This window comes from Camelus dromedarius, chromosome X (assembly GCF_036321535.1).
Source record: "Camelus dromedarius isolate mCamDro1 chromosome X, mCamDro1.pat, whole genome shotgun sequence".
NCBI classification, from domain to species: domain Eukaryota; kingdom Metazoa; phylum Chordata; class Mammalia; order Artiodactyla; family Camelidae; genus Camelus; species Camelus dromedarius.
Window position 1 is genome coordinate 17,040,237 of NC_087472.1, and position 23,262 is coordinate 17,063,498.

Genomic DNA, 23,262 nt, shown 5'->3' on the forward strand with positions numbered 1-23,262 from the left:
TGCATGTTGTGGAGTTTGTGTGTGTATGTATATGTGTATATACGTATGCAAATGTAAACTGATATCTAGCTTCATACACAATAATACGTTTATATTAAAATGGGATTTATTCATATGTAATGGCTTGGATCATATTTTCACTTCTGTTTCCTGGACAGTTTGTCATTATCATGAAAAATTGGAAAGACTTCATTTTTAATAAATAAATAAATAAACATTGATGAAATACTATTGATGACTATAAAACATGTGAATGCTTTCACCTTGAATCTTTGATAGAATACACACCTGGATCACAATGTTAGAGTGATACAGAGACAAACTTTATTTATATAGTAATGTAATCTGTTATATTTTCTAATAATAAAATATTAAGATTCAATTTTAGATTAAAATGTGGGTTAAATTTTTGAGAAGGGAGAAAAACTAATTTCTGAGGCACACATGTATTGTCATTCAATATTTGTCTAAGAATATACATATATATATATATGTATCATGTTAGCATAATAAAGATTAGAAAGTAGTTCTTCAAGTAATAATACCTGAGGGGTGGCATCATAGGCATTAAATTTCCAGTTGTTAAATAAGTGTCTTATGAACTGAACATTTCTTCATTAAGATCCTAACATTTTTGATGAATGTGGCAATCAAGAAGCTCTTTGCCAATGTTTTATTTACTAAAAATCAGGTCGTGCAAATTTTTCATGAAAATACAAACCAAATTGTGAAATACAAATAAATCTTGTTTTAGTGTAAACTAATTTTTGTGTATGAAGCTAAATATACATGTGTGTATGTGTGTACTGAAACGAGTGCATGAGCATATGGGAAGTGAGTTTGTATGGGCATGGTGAAACATAATCCAAATGTTTATCAGCGGTACTAACGAGTGCTGTTTATGGCAGAGCTTTACTCTTGATCAGCACATGGTTATTTTCTGAATCCTTTTCAAGCACCATGTCATAATTATGTATGATAAAATGCTATATTGTTGATACTTCAGACATAATCAGTGAAACACACATACACAATAAAGTCATAGGAAGCCACTGAAGGCCCTGTAATGATATTAGAATGTGACTGTGTTCCAATGTTAAATTATGAAAACATGAGGCTAAATCATGTCTTCTCTGATTGGAATTTATACATATTTGAGTATGTGTATCATTTCACATGGACATTGTATAGCACGTACTCTTGAGAACTATCTAGACACTTCTTTTAGGGTTCCAGACAAATAGTTGCTTCTCCTTAAATACACGCAAGACCCAGTACCCAGGCCAGAAAATGGAGGAGGACTCCCAGGGAACCTGGGAAGTGAGTCAGGTCAAGAACCATGTGTACAAGTGTCTAGATTTGCTGTTCTCCAAGCTCTTAGGTGCAACCATTTTCTTTTCCGTTTTAGGCCTGGATCCCTGAGATTTGCCTCTTGATATCCCAAGATAATTTGATAGCAAGAGAAAACACTGGCAATGTAATGCTAAGTGAAGAAAAAGCTGAGTTCACAAAGATTGGGTAAGTGGAAGTTGAGTTCTTAAACAAAAAAGACACCTGATGAGAGTGTAGGTTTAGTCCTCAGTTTGATTGCAGATGGAAACCAAAGGCAAAATCACAATAGTGTGAGTGGGTTTCTGCAAACTGGGCAAGAAGCAAGGCAGCCATATTTCTTGCCGCCTGTATCTCTTGGTCACATTTTTTTCATGCTGGACGGGCGGGAGAAAAGGGCATGGGACAGTGTTAAGATAGAATTTCTGCAGCAATACTGCCATCATGAGGAAATTTCTGGAAAAAGTCCCAAGGTTTCCTCTCTGAAAGGACTTTTAGTTTGGAAAGGTCCCTTCTGTGAAGAGGCTGAAGGGCCGGGCCCCAAGATGGGCTCAGAGCCTCCTCCAGAAGCCAACGGGAGCTCTAGACAAAGGTGGGGTTCAGGTGTAGGAGCAGTCATTGGGGAGGCAGGACTGCCAGCAGTTGCCAGGAAGTCCAGGCACAGGAAGTCATGGGGTGGGGTCTTGGTATTCTGCCAGTGTGGGCGGGACCAGAGGAAGCCACTAACAAAGTACTAGGCCTGTGGGTATTTTTCTCTTTCCTAGCCCTCAGAGCACGTGGCGTTCCCATGCTCTGAGAACTGGGCCCTTTGTGGTAGCAAAGCGCAGAGGACAGGACAATTCCTGGAGGCTTATAGCTGGACCCAGTGTGCTGCTGGAGGTCTCAGGTGCACCAAATTGGAGCTGGGAGAGCCTGAAGCAAAGTAGAACCGCCCAGCCAAGCCAAGAAGGGTGGGCTTCTGCTATGAGAGCAGACCTGGCACAAACAGATGAGAAGCAGAAACAAGTGAAGAGGATTGAAGAGGAGCCCACATTTTAAAAGTCCTTGTCTGCAGGAGGTGGCATTACCTGTGATCTCGCTTCACTTCTTCATATATGGCTGTTGTAGCAGGTACATTGTAAAGAAGCATGATTATTTCTAGAAATGCAAAAACAGGTGGCAAAATTTAAAAACATATCCTAATTCCAAATAATATTTAGTGATGTTTTTAAAAGCATCCAAGCTGCAAAGTAGGAAAACTTGTTTTAATGCTCAAAGTAAAAGGGAATTTGAACATTGTTTTTTAAAGTACACATATATGCAAAGTGAAGAGATAAGAATGCATGGCAAAGATGTTTTTAAGTGGTTATTTCTTCTGATTGAGGTACAGATTGTTTTCTACTTTATAATTTCTCAGAATTTGAATGCTTTGTTAGTAGGAGGTATAACTTTTGTAATTTCTTGGAATAGAAAGGTCTTCTAGAGTAAATTATAAAAATATTTTCAATCATTTAAAATATATTTTGATATGCAAGTATGCAGACGGTATAAGGCAGTGCTGAAGATTGTGTAAAATTACACTCAGTACGTGTGCAATTATGTTTAAAGAGAGGCAACCTGTGTGTGTTTGCGTGTGTGTGTAAATTGTTTATATATAAATATATTTATAGATAAGCATTTTAGGAAGCTACATATCTACAATGATGGTCAGTGTTATAGTGAGTATGCTTTTTCAACTCAGTCGACATTCTTATATCCATATTTATATTTATATAAAACAAGGCATTAATGAAAGATTATAGCTGCATGTAAAGGGTGTGAATGCATCCACTGTAAAGTTTTCTTAGGGTACACATCTGGGTGATGGAATTTCAACCTTCAATTATTGAATTCTGTTTTCTTTCTTTATAGTTTTAAAGAAAATTTTAAGATAAAAATTGGGTGTAAATTTTGAGAAGTATTAAAAAAAAGAAACCCTAATGTTCTGGTGCATAAGTATTCAGTGTCTGTTCAGTGTTCATTATTAGTTTTAGGGAAAAAAATACATGTATATGTATGTCATATTAATGATTAGGTAAGGCAAATCTCAAAATCAGGATTCCTGAATGGTGGCATTATAGGAATTTTATGTCCTGTGTATGAATTAAAAATGATTAAGTGAGAACCTAATTAATATTCTTTAATTAATAGATCAATCAAGTTGTTTCTTGCAAATGTTCTATTGTCTAAAATCCAGGTATTGCAAATGTTTCATAATTTCAAACTACCCAGGAATCAGAAGTGAAATCTGAAGTTTGGGTCTAAAATAGGATGCATATATAAATCCAATTTAAATGTAAATTTATTGTAGTTTATTACCATAAATACAGAACTATGTGTGTGTGTTAAAAGAATGGAAGTACATGTGCAAAAGGTTCTCAGTGCTTAATACAGGTTTTATGACAGCCCTTTTTTAAATCTTGATTAGCACATGGTTATTTTCTGAACCCTTTGCAAGCACCATTTTTTATTTGCTTATGAGAAAATGCTAAAAGACTGATCTCTAAGACTTAATTAGTGTATATATGCATAATAATAAAGTCATAGGAAGCCACTGAAGGTCATAATCACATGCATGGGAACATAGTTGTGTTTCAGTGTTACATGATGAAACTTTGAAACATAATCATGTCTCTTCTAAGTGGAATTCATTTATGTTGAGTATATGCATCACTCCAAGTGGAACATTGTATGAAATTCAGACTTGAGAGCTATCTGGACCCTTCTCTTAGGGTTCCAGCCAAATGGTTGCCTCCCACTCAACACAAGGCCTAGTGCCCACTCAGAAAATGGAGGACTCCCAATGGAACTGGCAGTGAGATAAGTGAAGAGCCACATGGCTTAATGCCCAGATTTGTTCTTCTCCAGGCCTTTATTTCCCTCATTTTCCTTACTCTTTTAGCCCTGGATCCCTAAGAATTGCCCATGAAAGCAAATAACATGGAAAAATTTGGGGATCAAGGCAGAGTGAAGAAGAGCTAATCTGCAAAGCTTTGGTAGAGTAGAAATGAAATTCTTGAAAAGAAAACTTGGCTGATGAGGGTAGGTGGTTTATGCCTCAGCCTGATTTATGAGGGAAACTAGGAGAAAAATTTGTCCTTTTGAGCAGATTTCCACCACACAGGGTGATTAGCAAAGCAGCTTTGTTTCCTGACCCCTTTGTCTCTTGGTGGCTTTTTTTCATATTGAATAGGCGGGAGTAGAGGCCTGGTGTGGGTTGGGGGCGGGGCTGGGCCAGTTGCCTTTTCCAGAGCAATACCGCCGCCAAGAGGAAGTAGTCTGACAAAACCCAAAGTTGTTAGAACTCCTGTGAGGCCTAGGAGTTGAGAAAGGTTTGGCCTTTTGTGAGGCTGAGTGGACATCCCTGAGCTGGGCCTCCATTTCAAATCTGAAGCATTTGGGTGTAGCTATCCCTTGAAGCTGTTCTTGCTTAAGGGTAGCCAAGGAAGACTGGGAGACATTTGAGAAAGCATGTCCCAATGGTCAAGTACCCTATGAAGACGTGCAGTGACCTCTTCACTCTACTTCAGCTAAGCAGATAGCAAAGAAAGCCTGCATCAGATGAGCTAAGCTGCCTGCTTTGTTGTAACAGTTTGACTTGATCATATGCTGGACTGGGGAAGCTGGATATGTGAAGACAGTCACCCATATCTGAAGTTAGAGTTGTGTGTGACAGAATTCCCTAGGCCTAGAATTCTTCATGCTCAAGAATTTTGAGTTTACACCTTTTGGTATACATTAAGAGACTACATTTGGCCAGGAAGTGGATGGAAAGCTGAAGCAACAGCACCTTTCTGAGTCTCAGGAGTTCAAGCATGACACCTTGGCCTAGTGACAGGAGATTGTAACTATTGCCAACCCTAACTATTCCTCAATCATTGACACTCATCTCAGATCAAAAGCTGTTTCAGAATGAAAAGTTTCAAAAACCCCACCCAGTAAGAAAGGTGGCAAAGGAAAGAGCAGGCACAATAAAAGGCCACGCAGCACCGAAGTCTTCTTAGCAGAGATGTTCAAAATCACCAGTACCAAAGTAAACTGCAGTTCAACATGTTCTCCCATAATACCCTTTGCTCTTCATTATAAACCTGAGCAAGCCACTGAAAATAAAGCCATTAATATCACCCAGTTTGTGTAATGATTTGTAGAATTATACAAGTTCCTAACCAGGTGAGAAGTGTTGTCAATTGGCTAAACTCTTTGGAGGTCAGTTGGTCAACATTGGTCAATCTTTCACAGATTAAAAGTCCAAGAGACTCTACCTCTCAAAACTGATCACACAGCCACACTCCCACAGGAACGCAGAGAGGCAGGGCCAAGGAGGATCACTGAGGCTTCCTTTGTAAGAGTGGATAGTGGGGAAGGTAAAAGGATCCATTTTCTGGGTTTGGCTACAGCAAATTCAGCTATAGCCAGCAGCCTTCATTGGCCTTTAGAAAGATTAAAATCTATTCTGTTGAGTCCTTATCAGGAGAGATGTCCATACCTTTGATTCAGGGAAGAAAAGCACAAGTGTTGGAATTTCAGGATCAAACCATCCTAGGTGGCTAATACAAGGAAAATGAAAAGGAAACATAAAGGCTGTCTTTTTCTACTTATAACATACAAGATTAATTCAAGTCGAACACATAAACACATGAATTCTAAAAATTGAATAGTCACAAGGGAAGTATCTAGAAAGTGTACAGCCAAACAACTGACAGTGTCTGACTTTCTAGAGTGATGTTTCTAATGGCTCACCTTCAAGTTTTACCTACTTGTCTGAAGTCTTGAAGTGTTGAAAGCAAGAAAAGCATTAGAAATTAAAAAAAAAAAAAAGCAATGAACATCACCCCAATATGCAATTAAGACAGGGATGTGTTACAAAATCTGTATTTCTTTTAAAAATGTGCACAGGTCTGTGTATACACAAGATTTAAAGGCCTCACTCTTAATTGTTATTCAAACAGAATAGTATTTCCAAATTATGCTTAGCAGAAAACCTACTTTTCTGAAGCATATTTAATGTCATATGAAGAGGCTTTTATGACAGACGGCCTAATCTTTCACAGATTAAAGTCCAAGAGACACTGCCTCTCAAAATTAATCACACAGCCAACTCAAACTGCAAGGATCTTCCACATGTATCATGTAAGTCAAAATCCACACCAACAAACCCTGACAGTCATTACACAGGTGCCCACACATGTACAGTTATATAATAAATGTAACATAAAAGCAGAATGCAATAGATCAAACATCAATAGTGTATCTATTGAGTCCTAGTGAGATAAATCTGTCACTTCTTTACTACTTTATATTTGCTGAAATAACTGATTCCTTTCCAGATGCATGTTATTCTTAGGATTTGATCAACAATAAAGGAATGATGTGAGATTTAACCATGAAAAACTACCATGTTGCTCATGAATAGTTAATACTATTGACAATTGCCCACTGTCCAGTGTTGAGTAGTCAAAATTTCATAGCACCAAACTCCATGTACTGTGTGACCAGGGTTTGAAGAAAAATGAAAACATTTAGTGTGTATGTGTGTGTGTTTAGTACTGTGCTGAAAAATATAGGGAGTATAATGATGACATGTAGACAAAATCTATTTAGCTCTCAAGAATAGTTTTTTTTAAATAACTTTTATTAAATTTAAACCAGCATACTCATCAAGCTGTTAATAGTTCATGTGGGAAAAAGTGGGATTTGGGATAAAGTGTTTCCATTTGTTTTTGATAGATTGTGTATTTTAAGAAGCCAATAATAATATTTGTAATTTGAGAACCAGTCTAGAAATTCTCAAATGTGTACAGAAAAAATTATTGATACAACTTATTTGTGGCCATTTGAGACCTTATGTATTTATATCTCTAACTAATCACAGAAAACAAGAGGATTCAAGACACCCATGTTTTGGAAATCCTTGTCTGCTCAAATGGGCATTACTTGTGACCTCATCGAACTTTATAGATGGCTAATGTAGCTGGTAATTTTTTAGACAGTCTGCTTAATCCTAAGAAATGCAAAAGGAGGCAATGTTAGAAATATAAAGTATTCAAAGTCATGTTAATGATGTTTGCTAACAACTCAAAACTATAATCAGTGTTTGAACACTTGACATACAAGGGAGCTGGGATTTTAGGCTAAAAATATATATATGTGTGTGTGTGTGTGTATATATATATATATATATATATATATATATATGCATGGGAAACATGTAACATTGTATGGCAGAGATGGTTTAAAAGTTATTTCTTCTACTTTTGATTGAGGTGCCATTTACTTTTGGTTTTTTAATTTCTCAAAATATGAACAAGTTGCCAACAGTAGGTGTCATTCTTTTAATTGCTTGGAAGAGAATAAAATGTAAAGAAATTTCAAGCTGGGGAAAATATATATTAATATGAGGCCATACAATTTATATAAGGTTATGCAGAAGAATTTGTGCAGAAACTACACCCATAAGTCAAATTATAATTAAGGAGAAACAAATATGTATGTGTATATATATATATATATATATGTAACAAATACCTTATATATACTATATATTAAATATACGATAAATAGGGCATAAAAAGTCCTACTTTTCATGATTTATTTGCTAAAATGAGGATTTGCAAATTTGATATAATATTCTCTAAATGCCTAGGAATCAGGAGTGAAGATGTCTTGTGGAACCACAATGTTCTAACTTGTAGTTTTACTATAAATTTGTTGTTGTGTTTGAACACAAATATAGAACTCTGTATCAAGAGGAGTGGAAACATAATCCAAAAGATAATCAGTGGTCATAAGTTTTACGGCAGTGCTTTACTCCTGATAAGCACATGGTTCTTTCTGAATCCTTGGCAAGCACATCTTACTTACTAATGAGGAAATGGTTTTAAGACTGACCTCTAAGAGACAAATGGTGGGGTGGGGATATATAGCTCAGTGGTAGAGCGCGTGCTTAGCATGCACAAGGTCCTGGGTTCAATACCTCCATTAAGAAAAAAAGAAGATAAATGGTAACACAGACACATACACCTCTACCTCCAATAAAGTCATAGAAATGTAATTGGAAGCCATTTAATGACATGAGAAAGTGCTTGTGTTCCAAATGGTAAATGAAAGTATGAGACAAAACTGAGTAACTTCTGACATCCTGCCACTGGGGCACTGAATAGCATATAGTGATGAGAGCTATGTGGACCCTCTTCTTAGGGCCACAGTCAAGTGGCTGCTAACAATTCAACACATAGAACCTATATCTTTACCTGGAAGATGTAGGAGAATTTGAAAGCTGCAGAGATGAGCCAGGCAAAGACCATGGATGTATAGAGATACCCTCCTGGTTGGATTTTCAGCACTCTCTTTTTCTGTTTAGGCCTGGATCTTTGAGACTTGCTCCCAGGAGGAGTCAACTTGGGAAAATGCTGGCGATGTAATGCTAAGTGAACAAAAACCGAACTGTGAAGACTAGGCCTAGTGGAAACTGAATTCTCGCAAAGAGAAGATGCCTGATAAGGGTGGGTAGTTTGAGGCCTCAGTTTGGTTTCAGATGAAAACCAAAGCAAAAGTACATTAGCATGAGCAGGTTTTCTCAAACTGGGCAAGATACAAAGCAGCCATATTTCCTTTTGCTTTTGCCTCTTGGTAACGTTTTTTCAGACAGGATGGGCGGGTGAAGAGGGCGGGTGGGGCAGGGAGGAAAATACTTTTTGGCATAGCTGATGCACTACTGCCATCATGAGGAAATAGTTTAAAATATGCTTACTGCGGCATTGCTTTGTTTCTGTGAGGACTTTCAGTTTCAAAAGGTCCATTCAGCGGAAGAGCTAAGCAGGACCTGGTCCCAAATTGGGCCTTCCTGGCTTCTCTGAGTTGTTATAGGTGCTTTGGCCAAAGGCCTGATGGTGGTGTGACAAAGGTGAGGTCCAGGTGTAGGAGCTGGCCGGTGGGGTTGGCTGGACTGAGCTCTCAGCTCCCAGGAAGTCCTGGAACAGGAAGTTGTGGGGTAAAACTATCAAGTAGTTAAACACAGACTAATACACATAGAAAGACACATCAATGGTCAAACTCCTGAAAACAAAGATAAAGAGAAAATCTAGAGGATAGCTGGATACAAGATATTTCTTGAGATTTCTAGCAGACTGGTCAAACATTATTTAAGCTATAAGGACATAAACTAGCATCTTAAGAGTACTCAAAACAAAAATAAAATGTTCGACCCAGAATTTTGTACCATCAAAAATGTCTTTCAAAATAAGAAGAAATACTTTTTTTCAGACAAAAACTAAGAAAATTCATTATCAGCAGACCTTCACTACGATAAATATTAAAGAAAACTCTTCATGCAGAAGGGATGTGATATCAGACAGACACCCGAGATTGACACAAAGAATTAGAGATCTATAGAAACTGTTCAAATGAAAGTAAATACAAAAAAAAATTTTCCCTTATTTCTAATTATTTTAAAATATATTTGACCATCTATTAGAAAGATAGCAGCATATTTTAGAAGTAAAATGACAGCGCAAAAGATGGGAAGAAAGAATGTATTGTCACAAGGTTCTTATACTACATGAGAAGCAATGTATTACTTGAAATCTTGAAATCAAACTGGGATTAGTTAACATGTATTTTTTTAAACACTGGATCAACCACATACAAATTTACAAAGGAGTATAAATGATGAACTAATAGTGATAAAACTGGAATCAAAAAATACTAAGCTGCTCCACTAGAATTTCAGGAATGATGAACAAAGGAACAAATAGGAAACAACCAGCAAAATAATAGATTAAAATTCTACCATATTAATAACTACATTCAATGTAAATGATCTAAACAATCCATTTAAAAGACAGATTTTCAGATTTTACTTATAAAAGTAAGAGCCAGGTACATTCTGGCTACAAGAAATCCACTTTAAATATAAAGATATTGATATGTTAAAAATAAAAATGATGGGATAATATATACCAAGCAAACACTAATCAAAAGAGAGCCCCTAACAATGAAAGATATAGACCAAAACATAGAACTATATTGGAGAAGATCAACGTAAAGGGAGAAGAGAGCTTTAAAAAAATTATTATAAATATCATCAGACAGGCAAGAGACAATATTACAACTGTGATAGAAGAAAAGGATACAATGAAAAAGATAGTTACAATGAAAAGGAACACAGCAATTAAAAATAATATAGCAGAAATATAAAACTCATCAAAGAGCCTGGAAAAAGACCATACTTAAAATTTTCAAAACTGAAAAAGGAAAACAACTAAGAAAATTATAGTACATCTGTAAATGTGATTTATTATCCCGATAATAGTTCCCAGCAATTTCACAGAAATATAAAAAATGATAATTCAGATTGAAAGGAGCCACCAAGTTGCCAGCACACTGGATAAAAAGAGACCTATCTGAGGACATATTATTATGAAATTTCAGAACACTAGTAACAGGGAATATCATATAACTAACATACAAATATGAAGAATCAGAATGACTGAACTTCTGAATATCAACACTGAAGACCAGAATGCAGTAAAAAAAAAAAGTCTTCTAAAAAAACCAAAAATTTTTTCCAATTTAGAATTCTATACACAGCCCAACTTACAATGAAGTGTAAGGGTAAAGATATCCTCAGATATGCAAAGTCTTAAAAATTTACTTGCCATGTAACCTTTTTCAAAAAATTACCTTAGCCTGTGCTTTTAAAAAAAGTTCTAGAAACTATTAAAAAGGGGAAAATACGGGTTTTATGAAATTGAAGATCCAATAGAGGAGATATGAAAAAGAAATCCCCAGAATGTTGATGAAAGGAATGTCAGAATGACAGTTAAGTATCATTCCCCAGACATACTGGAAACCAGGACACATTGAAGGGGGTCATAAAATTATGAAATAAATATTGCCAAGTAGATCAAATTGGTACAAATACTTAATTATGAATGAGATCCTTTTGAGAGATATTTTATTTATTTATTTTTAACATTTTTTATTGAGTGATAGTCATTTTACAATGTTGTGTCAATTTCCAGTGTAGAGCACAATTTTTCAGTTATACATGAACATACATATATTCATTGTCACATTTTTTTCGCTGTGAGCTACCACAAGATCTTGTATATATTTCCCTGTGCTATACAGTATAATCTTGTTTATCTACTCTGCATGTGCCTGTCAGTATCTACAAATTTTTTGAGAGATGCTTTAGATAGCTTGTATACTTCCATAGAGGATATGTATAATAAATTTATTTTGGTCATTATGCATGAGCAAAATAGGATTTTAAATAACATATTTTTGTCAAAATATATCTGAAGTCTAGGGATATTTCATAAATAACTATGGTCAATTAATGAAAAAAATGGAGTTAGAGTTAATTTGTTTAAGGTCTAGAAAACAAATCGCAAGAATATAAGATTTTGGCAAGATGTTCATATTACAATATGTGAACAAAGAATGACATAAAAGTATATAGTAAATAGAAACCTATTTTATGAATAAAAGCTATTCATTATTATATCTGCAAGGGAAAGAAAAGAGCCACAAAATTTAAAAAATTCTAGTTATGTATAAAAGGTGGGATTATGAACACTGATTAAAATTTCTAATTCATAATCTCTTTAGTTTTGAATATTTTAAAGAGGTGTGTATCACCTTAATCTATGTGGGAAAACAAAGCTAACTCATAGTTAAAAATTAAGAAATTAAGGATATGGGCCCATGTGAAATAATTACTATGTTAAAGATATAGGACAAAACTGGATTCAATATGATCCAACACGTTATTTAAAAAAAATTTCATGTGCAAACATATACACCAAATACATCTCTGTTGGCAGAATTATATAGTTCATACCAATGTGTGTAAAAAGATTACTAAAGAAATATGTATGAAAAATATCATTTAAAATGTACATACAATAAAATATAGTAATTCCACCTGAAAAGCAGACATTGGAAACAACATGGAAGTTCAAAAATAAAGACAGGAATGCATTGAAATCCTAAGTTCCAATAATATGTTCCCAAGTTTCACTGGAAACAGAATAATCTTATATCTGTTTTAAATAGAAAGGCAGAAATTAGCTTCTGCTATAGAAGTGACAGAAACAATGGAAAAATAATAAATATACATTTTAAAATTAAAACATAAATATAAGGGTACACTTGGTGTCCCAGGTAGGATGATGTGTCATGAACCAGTACGAGATATTTTAGGCCTTATGGCCTAAAAATCTCAGTGGCTTATTCAAAAAACAGCTTTCCACTGAAAACAAAAGTATTAATGTGTCCTAGAAAATGGATGGAGACTCCCTGGGAATCTAGGAAGCTCTTGAAGTCAGGTGCCTTGAGATGACCTTCTCCAGGCCTGGAACTTACAGAGTTTTCTTCCATTTAGTCCTGGTATCCTGACACTCGTCCCTAGAAGACAACTTGATAATTGGGAAAATGCTGGAGAATGAATGCTGAGTGAAGAAGAGCTGAACTGTGAGGCCAAGATCTGATGGAAAGGTAATGCTCAACAAAAGGAAATGCCTGATGAGGAGGAGTGGTTTAGGCTTCAGATTATAAATGGAAATGGAAAGCAAGATCCCAGTAGACTGAGCAAGTTTCCTCAAACTGGGCAAAACGTAAGGCAGTTTTGTCAGTATTTTGTTAGTGGTCTTTTACCTTTTGTTAGCGTTTTTTTTTTCCAGACTAGAAGGGTGGGAGAAGAGGGCCTAAGGGCCGGCCTGGTTGACATTTCTGGAGCACTACTGCCATCATGAGGAAATTGTTTGGTGAAGCCGTAAGCCCCTGGTATTTCCTCCCAAGAGACCAGGAAGTTGAAGAATGGTGGACCTGCGGAGAGGTTGAGCATTCCTTAGCTCCAAGCATTGTATCCTTACCTTTATCTCCAAGGCTTACAGGATACATTGACAAAGGCAAGATATAATTGTAAAAGTTGGCTAGTGAGTGGCCAGGACTGAACAGGCAGCTGCCAGGAAGTCCAGGCACAGGAAGTCATGGGGGTGGACCCCCTCCCAGTGCAGGCAGGACTAAAGGAAGTGATTCACAACCAAGTGCAAAGCTTATGATCATTTGTGTCTTCCTGTCCCTTGAGCATGAAGCCAACATTCTGGGAGAAAGTACTTGGCACACTGGGGCCTTGGTCCCATTTGGCAGCAGCGTCAGAGCTCAGAGTTGAAGGAGAAAAAATTCACTGTTTATCATAGAAGATATATTGAAGAGTATATTTCAAGCTGAGAAGCAATAATTGATCATTGACAAAGTGTTGTTAGCTCTCAGGAGTGTCTTGGAGACATTTAGGCAGAGCAAGCCTCAACAATCCCAGGTGCCCTGTGCATGTGAAAGGTGATCACTGACCTCCAGAAATTATTTCTGCTAAAACAGACCAAGAGAGAAAGCTTGGACCAGATATGCTGGGGTGCCTGCCTTGGAATAGTCTTTAACTTGGCCACATGCTTGAATAGTCAAATGTATGGAGACAGAAGTGTAAACAACAATAGAAGTGGCCTCAGCTCTGGAATTCTGTAGGCTTAAGAATGTTGTTTTCACCTCACCCCAGCGATCCTGAACAGAAGCCAAATGGACTGAGAGTGGATAGAAGCCTAAGGTATTAGCCCCTAGCTGTATTTCAGTGTTTTAGTTATAATAATGGAAATAGCAAAAACTGGAAACCAAGAACAACTGCTGTTAATGTTTACTGCCCTTCAACCATTGACATCCATTACACATCAGTAGCTGTCCCAAAATGAAAAGCTAAAGGAAAACAGTCTAACAGGAAAGGGGAAAAAAAGAGCACGACTCGAACTCCTAGAAGAAGGGGGCCATGGAACAGAAAAATCAATCTGTTGGCAGAGGTTCTCAGATTCACCAATACCCAAGTAAATTACAGTTCAAGAAGTTCTCAGCTATGCCTCAGTCCCAACTAATATATCCAGAGTGAGCTGATGAAAATGAAGACATCTATATTGCCCAGTTTATGTGATTATCTGTAGAAACAGACAAGTTCCTATGAGTTGGGAAGCATTGTCAATTGGTTTAACTTGTTTGAGGACAATTTGGGTGCATCAGTAAACCTTTCATGTGTCCATATCCTTCTTTCAGAGACTCTGCCCTTCAGAAGTGATCACACAGCCACATTCCCACTGGAAAGTAGATTCTCTGAGCTTTCCTTTGCAATGGCTGACACTGTGGAAGGGAAAGGACCTATTGTTCACAGATACATTGGATCTCAACGTGGTGCAGCTACACTAGGTGGTCCTTTTAAGTCCTTGCAAAGACTGAATTCCACTCTCTGTCCTGATCAGGCAAGATATATTACACCTTTCATTAGGGATTAAAGCAAATTATTACATCTTCAGGATTAAACCATCCTAGTTTGTTAATATAAGAATAGAGAAAGGGAAAAATAGTCTATGCTTATCACATGTATTAATACCCTAAGTTGAATACATAAATATATATGGATTTTAAAGAGTGAATATGTACAAAGGAAGGGTTCTAAGCAAACTACTCATTATGTCTACCTTTCTGGAGTAATTTTTCTAAGGTTATGCTGTCAGGTTCTAACTTTATACATATCTGCAATTGAAATATTAACAAATCTGACTTATGTTTCAAATCAAGAAACCAAGGTATACCCCTCAGGCTTTAAAATAACCTCCAGTGTAAAATTCCATTTCTCTACAAAACATATGCGTAGTTCTATTTACATATGGAAAAGAAAAAGGTCACTTTTTATAGTAAAGAAAACAAAAATCTTTGACCAAACTTCTAAGCAATACGAAAATCCAATCATCCTAAGGATAGTTAATGACATGTGAGGTGGCCTTGTGATCTAAGGACTGGGAAATGTATGATAGAAGGAAAAAACTCAAAACCCAAGGATATCCCCATATTAAAGTCATACCAACAACCCCATGGAAGCTACACATGCAGACATTCAAATGAGATAAATTTAGAAGAGAGAGCAGGAAAAAGAAGGTAAAAATATGAAAGCTTGTTTCCATGGACTGCTCACCTTTCTCTAAGGGGTTATATACTGAGATCATCTCAGGTATAGAAGAGTGAGTAGCATTAAAATAGGCAAGTGTTCAGGGGTCCGGATGTGCTCAACTCTCCAAAGGATGCTATCTTGTGAGGCCTACAAGGAACCCTCATCAGTAAAAGGCCAACAAGCAGGCAAAGAGAATAACACTTGATATGAATGAAAGATTAGGTCCCAAGCCCCAAGGGTCTCATCTTCCTTAGGGGAAAGCCAACCAGTAAAGAACCCATTTCTGTCCCTGATGAGAGCAAGTCACTCTAAGTGGGTAGGCCTTCACATTGAGCCCTAGAAAAAAAGCTGCAAAGCCCTAATCTCCTGGGCTCAGGTAATAGCTCCAGGCCTTCTCAATTGTTGGTTTCCCTCTAGTTGTTACATCAGTACTCCAACTGATGTTCTGGAGTTCACTTGCTTGGCATGGCAGGGTGACATGCACTCTTTCTCAGGCCATCCTTGCTCCAGGCAATGGGTGTACCAGACTTTTGGGTGTCCCTGAAAACTCCAGATCACAGACCAGCTGCTGTTAGATGTCACATGGAATGAGACTCTTATCCCCCACCCCAACTCTGACCCTGCTGACACAGGGGGCCCAGGCCCCAGAGTACAGGGACGTCTTGTGCCACCCCAACTCTCTCATTCTGTAAGGGATACGGACAGCAGACAAATGCCCAGAAGTTCTGGATAGGTTCTGAGTGCTTCTCTCTAGTTCTGCCCACAGTGGGAGGAAACAAAAACCATGCCACAGTCCTGGCCCTTCACTCAGAAGCTTCTTTACCAATATTGTTCTTCTGTCCAGAGCTCCTGGAAGGCCTTGGAGTTCAAGTAAAGGAGACCTAGCTTGGTCGGGACCCATTCAGCCTTGGAATTAGCCAGACATTTCTTAAAGGCTAGATCTTCCGGGAATTCATGGTAACAATTTTGGCTTTTCTAAAACTACTTCCTCGTGATGGCGGTATGGCTTCAGAAAAGCCAACCAGCCCTGCCCCCAGGTCCTCTTCTCCCGCCCGTCTAGTCTGAAAAAAACACCACCTGGAGACAAAGAAGCCAGGAAACATGGCTGCCCTGAATCAAACCCAGTTTGGGGAAACCGCCTAGCGGTGCCACACCTTTGCTTTTGGTTTCCACTTGAAATCGAAATGTACCTGAAAACCACCCACCCTCATCCGGCGTCTTTTCAAGAGTTCCCTTTCCACTAGACCACAGCTTTGCCCATCCGATCTCCTCTTCTTCAGTCAATATTTGGCCTGTAGGATTTTCACATTTTCAGGTTTTCTGATGCAGGACTCAAGTCTCAGGGATCCATGCATGAGGACAAGAAATTGTCATCTCAAAGCTTGCAGGAAGCCATCTGCAGACATTAGATCTGTGGTGTTTGACTAGGCTTATTTCTCAGGCTCCTGTGGCGTCCTCCATTTTCTGGCCCACACATTTAGAAAGTAACCAAAATGGCGTCTCTCTTTTTAAAAGTCTTTACAGGTGGAGAGCTCACTAGTAAGTATGTCAGTGGCTCAAACCTGATGCTCAAAATAAATATTCATATTTAGTTATTTCACTTAAGGATATGTTAAAAAAAATTCAAGTGAGTAAATTTTAAAGATCTGATTGGCTCTATTGAGTGATTAGTGACTGAGGCAGACCCTCACCTAGCAGGTATAGGGGAGCTCCAAAGGGCTACCAAAGGGGAAAAGTTTTCAAAGGTGGGAAAAGAAAATCATAAACAGAAAAAAGTTTTATTTCAGAATAGGTCATCTCTCTTTTAGGAAAAAGGATCTTATCAAGTGGGTTACCTCACCTTACTTTGGGGGATGGAGAGGGCCCTTGTGACATATTACCTCATGGATGCTGATGAGAAAGTTACTGACTGGTTCAGTTAAGACTACACTTCTGGGGGAGGTTGAAGCTTCAATTAGATTAGCTATTAAGACTGGGTTTGCTGGAGTGGCCTGGCATAAGTGACTTCATTTTGGGCCTGAGGTTTTCTTTTTAAAAGAAATTAGAGTCAAGTTTTACACAGGTTTTGAATGCATATGTTAAAACTCAACTTTATCATACGAGTTTTTCTTATGTTTTTACACTTTGATGCCTCATATATATCCATATTTTAATTTTGGCATAAGTATTAATACTTTATAAGAATATAGAAATGTGTCTTTAATAATGAATTTGGTCATTAAATAGAGAACATAAATTGTGTACTCTCCTTAAGTGCTTACATAATTTATTGTCCAAGTTGGACAGCTGCTATAAACTATGATTTCCCAAGGAAAACTAAGAGAAATGTTTACCCTATAATTCTGCAGTCTTGAGACAAATACTGATTACATCTTTATTTGATCCTTACCATGATTTACATAAATATATTGATACATTTTCATTTATATATATACACACATGTTTACATTAATTAGGTATTCTCTTGCATATCTTTTTTATACCTTTTTCCCTTTTGTATTTTATGAGCATTTTGACAGTATACTTTAGTTATCCCAAAGCATAATTTAAAATGTGAAAACAATTTTTCTATGTATGAAAAATAACCTTTTTTCAATATAAAATATTTAATTAATATGGAATTCAGATAAAGTGAACACAAAGTTACCTATAGTATTACTATAAACTATGTATGTTATCTTTATACACAACTTTGATAATTATGTTGGAATTTTTTTTCTACTGGCTCTCTTTCTATCCTCCACTTTTTAAAAATTTTATTTATTTTACATTGAATTATAGTTGATTTATAATGCTGTGTTTCTGCTGTACAGCATAGTGATTTAGTTACACATACATGCACATATACTTTTTCTTATTTATATTTTTTCCACTCTTTTTTTCCTCTTTTTCCACTTTTTCCACTCTTTTTTTTTCCACTTTTTCCACTCTTCATTTTTCTCTACTTCTCTGTGTCTCAAATGGTTGACATGTATTGATTACATAATCTGGCTGTCTTGCTCTGAGTCCTGGTTATGTTCTGCCATAGAGGGTTCTGGTAGAATTTCAGAGATAGGTTGGGGTATTTATTTAATCAGAACTGTGGATTTAGCTCTATCCCTTAGCCAGATATCACTGATCTTAACAGTATCCAGGAAGAGTAATGGAAATATTTGGTAAATAGCCAAAATAAATATCATAATAGGATACTAAAAAATACATAATATCAACACACATGTACCACATACACGATTAAACAATGTCAGTGCTTTTCTGATTATTGAAGCACTGGGACCTGAATGTAGTTCCATCCCTCTCCACTCCTATTACCCCCATTTCATCTGTTTTTTCTGAGCCAAAGGAGTCCTTGGATCTATAAGCTGAGCGTTAAGTGGGGCCTTTGTGGGAATTTCTTCCTTGGCCTACTTAAGGAAATAAAAATTAGATCAGGGGGCTTTGGGAAGTTTCAAGGTTTGCAATAAAAAGCAACACATTGTGGAAAGGGCTGAACCTGGGAAATAAGTGGACTAAAGGTTGGAAGGTCAACAGAATCTGACTTATTTCTACCTCTTGTCCTGTTTGCCAAGAATCCAAGATAGAACTGAACTTGTTTCCTGAATCTTCTCTGCACCTGGGTCTTAGAGAATGCAAGAAAACCAGAAAAAGTTGGGAGGCTTCCTCAAAGTGCCTCAGAAGTGAGCTTATAATTTGCCTTCCTAATGCTTAAGAGTGTGTGCTCTGAAGTCTGGCTAATCTGATTTTTAAATTGTCTCTATTATTAGCTATGTGACCTTAGAAAGGTTTTCTAAACTTTTTGTGCTACCTTTCCTTATTTATTAAGTGTCAAGAATCATACTTCTTGCCCAGAGGGATGTTGTGAAGAATCAATAAATATATGAATTTTTATCAAGATCCTTGGAATATTTACTGGTACACTGTAAATGCTCAATAATTATTAGCAATTGTTATGGCCTAGAAATGCCCTAATCCTGCCCTTGACTTTCCAGAATTTTCTTCTTTCTCTTAGGCCTGGCTCCTTGAGACTTGGCCTCAAAAGCAGACTACTTGATAACTTGGGAAAATGCATCAGATGTAAAGCTGAGTTAAGAAGGGCAGAGCCAGGTCAAGTAGAAATTGAGCTCTTGCAAAATATGCCGGATGGGGATGGGTAGTTTAGGCCTCAGTTTTTATTTCAGATAGAAACCAAAAGAAAAATAACAGTGTGAGCAAATTTCTTAAAAACTGGCAAGATACAAGGCAGCCATGTTTCCTGGTGGCATTTTTTCAGACTGGTTGGGTGGGAGATGAGAGTGCAGGGACTAGGCTTGCCTGCATATCTGGAGCACTACTGCCATCGTGCGGAAATAGTTTCAGAACATCAAAAAACCCTCACAACTTCGTCCCAGTGAGGCCAAAAGTTGAGGGAGATCATGCCTATGGGGAATTGGAATAGGTTTAGACTGAAGCTGGGCCTCCTTGCCTTCTTTTCTATGGCTTTATAAGATACTTGAACATTGGTGGGATCTTTGGTGTACAGCTTGGAGAGTGAGAGGCTAGAACTGAGCTAGCAGCTGCCAGGTGGTCCAGAAAGTCATGGGCAAGGCCTTGTTCTCCACCCACTGTGGACAGGATTAGAGAAATCCACCGAAGGACAAATTCAGGCTCTGGTGGCCATTTGTCTGCTGGTGCTGTTCCTTGTAACAAGAGGTAACAAGCTATCAAGCGCTGTCCTGGTATTCTGGAGCATGGATCTCTTGTGGCAGCAGTGTCAGAACACCAGACAGGCCAGTTCCAGATGGCATCACGATAGGAGCAGGTGTCCCTGCTGAAGTTCTTGGGTACATCCAGATATTTAAGGCCCATTGCTTGGAGTTCAGAGGGCCTGAAGTGAAGAAGAACCACCCAGCCAAACTGAGAAGTTAAAACTTGTAAGGTACCAAAAAAGTTAAAAGAATTGAAAATGAACACATTTAAAAATCCTTTCCTGCCAGAGGTAGCATTACCCATGACCTTGCCTCACTCCTTCGTATGTATCTGTTGTAGCAGGCACATTGTAAAGAAGCATGATTATTTCTAGAAATGCAAAAACAGGTGGCAAGATGATGTTACTGAAGGTGGTAATGTAGGGAACTCCAGTGATTCATCCCTCCATAAAAGGAACTAATGAGCCGACAAGTCTCAGAATGCAATTTTATGAAACTCTAGATCTAGTTGAAAACTTAAGAAAACCAAACACAGCTTGGTGAAGAAAGAATCGACTACTTAGCAGTGAGAGGGGGGCTGTGGCATTTTAAATTCCCCACCTCCTACTCCCCCAAACCATACTGCCTTAAAGATGGCTCTTGCCATGCTGGTGCATGATGTTAGTCCCTGAGGGAGCAATATGGACTTTATTCTTAAAGAATTGTGGTTGTCCATTTTGACCTATCTGGAGGCTCCCTGAAGGGTTGGTGCAAGAGCTTGCCTTTGTTTTGACTTATTTGGTGTGTTTCTAGGGCTGGGCAGTCTTGCAGAAAGGCATTTACTAAAAGAATTTAAAGGTCTAAGTATTGATCAGAGCTCTCTGGGGCAAGGGACAATAGTTAGGACAAGTAATAGATAGATGGACAAGCATAGGAAGGAAGAGAATGTGAAAGGAAATGTGTTGGAGGAACTGAAAAGTACAATAAATGTTACAAAAATTTACTAGAATATTCTAAAAGCAGATTTGAATAGTTAAGAGAGAGAATCAGGGAACTTGAAACTAGATCAATTGAGATTATTCAGTTTGAGGAGCAGAACAAAAAAATAATGAAGAAAAATGAATAAAGTTTATGAGACTTGTAGGACATGATTTAGTATATCATCTTATACTTGAAAGGAGTTACTGAAGGAGGAGAGAGATAAAAAGGCAGAAAGCAGAGTTGAAGAAATAATGACATGCACTACAAATTTGATAAAAGACATGAATATACACATCTAAGAAGCTCAAGAAACTCTTCGTAACATAAACATAAAGAGATCCACGTTAAGTAACATAATCAAACTGACAAGATCCACAAAGCAAGAATCCTGAAAGCATCAAGAGGGTCTCATCATATACAAGATATCCTAAGATTAGCAGTTGATTTGTCTTCAGAAACCATGGAAGCCAAGAGGCATTTAAAATTTTAAAAGAAAAAATAGAAAAAAACTGTCAACCAAGGAGTCCACATCCAGCAAGACTAAATTTCAAAAAGAAAAGGAGAAACTAAGACATTCCTAGAAAATAAAAACAGATGGAGTTTGTTACTAGAATACCTAGCCTACCAGAAATGCAAAAGGGAGTGCTTCAAGGTGAAATGAACACAATAGTCAATAACTCAAAGTCATACAAAAAAATAAAACAAAGGTAACTACATAGATACATATAAAAGCCAGAATATTGTAATTTTCTTTTGTAATTCTTTCTTTCCCTACGTAACTTAAAAAGCAAGTATACAAGCAATAATTATAAATCTTTTAATAGGCGTACAGTGTTTGAAGATATAATTTGTGAAAACGAGATTCTGAACCAGTAGAGGGGCGGGTTTTGTATACTATAAAAACTAATTTGTTATTTAATTATTAAGTATATATTAATTACACATACTTGATCAAGTGGGAATTGAAATCTGGAAAAGAGAAGATGCCTGATGAGATTGGGTGGCTTAGATCTCAGTTTGATATCCAAGGAAAACCTAAAGCAAAATACAAAGACTATGAGCAGGTTTCCTCAAACTGAGCAAGATACAGGGCAGCCATATTTTCTGGTGTCTTTGTCTCTTCATGGTGTTTTTTCAAACGTGAAGGGCGGGAGAAGAATGCTTGGAGCAGGGCTGGTTGGCTTTTCTGGGACTATACTGCCATCACGCGGAAATAGTTTGATGAATCCCAAGCCATGAATGCTTCCTCCATGCAAGGCCTAGCAGTTGAGGGAGCTCAGGCCAATGGGAGGTAGAACAGATCCTGAACCCAGCCTGGCCTCCCTACGTTTCTCTCTGTGGCCTGGCAGGAGCAGTGGACAGAGTCAGGGTCTTCGTGTAGCATCTGATGAGCGAGGCGCCAGGGCCCAGGACCTGGAACCCAGCCAGCTGCTGCCAGGAAGTCCAGGCACAGGAAGTAGGGAGGCGGGGCCTCAGTGTTTGCTAACAGTGAGGGCAGGACATAGATCCAAGTGCAGAAGCTGGGGACGTTTGTCCTGTGAGTATGCCCTTTGGGGCCTAGGCATGCTGGCTATTGGTGTGTTGTGGGGCCTGGTCCCGTTGTGACAGCAGTGACAGAGTGCATTGGACAGGCCGATGCCAAGAACCCCAAGTAGCCGATGTCACGGATGGAGCTGAGGCATGCCAAAAGTCTAAAGTACCACTGCCTGGAGCAAGAAGGACCTGTATAGAAGGAATGGGAATACACTGACGTGCCAGCGTGGGCCAGCACATCTTCTGGGAGACTGGAGCTGCTCAAGTGGGTGAAAACCTTGAGGAATACTCTGAGCCCACCATCTGGCAGCTCCTGTTGCTTTGCAGGTTCATTGTAAAGCCCAAGGTCCATCCCTTTGTCCTGACAGGCCCCTGATGTTATCTCAGTTGTTGTAAGGAGGGCAGAGAGGTGGCTTTGGGCATTGGAATGCCCCTGAAAAGGATGGCATTATTCCTTTCCTGTGATTTAGGGTGAAAAGCAAACTGTTGGACCGCAAAGATTAAAATATAAGTTTTCCAACACCAGGTAAAAGAAATGGCAAAACAAATTGTGTTTTACTCTACTTGTAACATATGTGATAGATTTGAACCAAACATACATTTATGTATTCTACAGAGCCTATATTCATATGGGATGTATGTTTAAAATTTTGAAGAAAACAACTAACAGTGTCTTCATTTCTAAAGCAGTGTTTTTGAGGATGTACTTTCAAGTTTTGCCTATATATAATTTTCAACTAGAAAAAA

The 23,262-nt window shown here is 37.7% G+C and overlaps 1 long non-coding RNA gene across 6 annotated transcripts in view; it reads left to right on the plus strand.

Moving 5' to 3' along the window:
- Positions 1–23,262, plus strand: part of LOC105106464 (uncharacterized) — a 51,860-nt gene that overhangs the window by 16,947 nt on the left and 11,651 nt on the right. For 5 of the 6 annotated variants that reach the window (XR_010379315.1, XR_004134702.2, XR_010379318.1 and 2 more), the window contains exons 4-7: positions 1,409–1,518; positions 2,094–2,439; positions 8,708–8,849; positions 12,737–12,849. This is a non-coding gene — a long non-coding RNA (uncharacterized LOC105106464). The remainder of the gene's footprint in view (positions 1–1,408; positions 1,519–2,093; positions 2,440–8,707; positions 8,850–12,736; positions 12,850–23,262) is intronic. The other variant, XR_010379317.1, reaches the window with a different exon arrangement.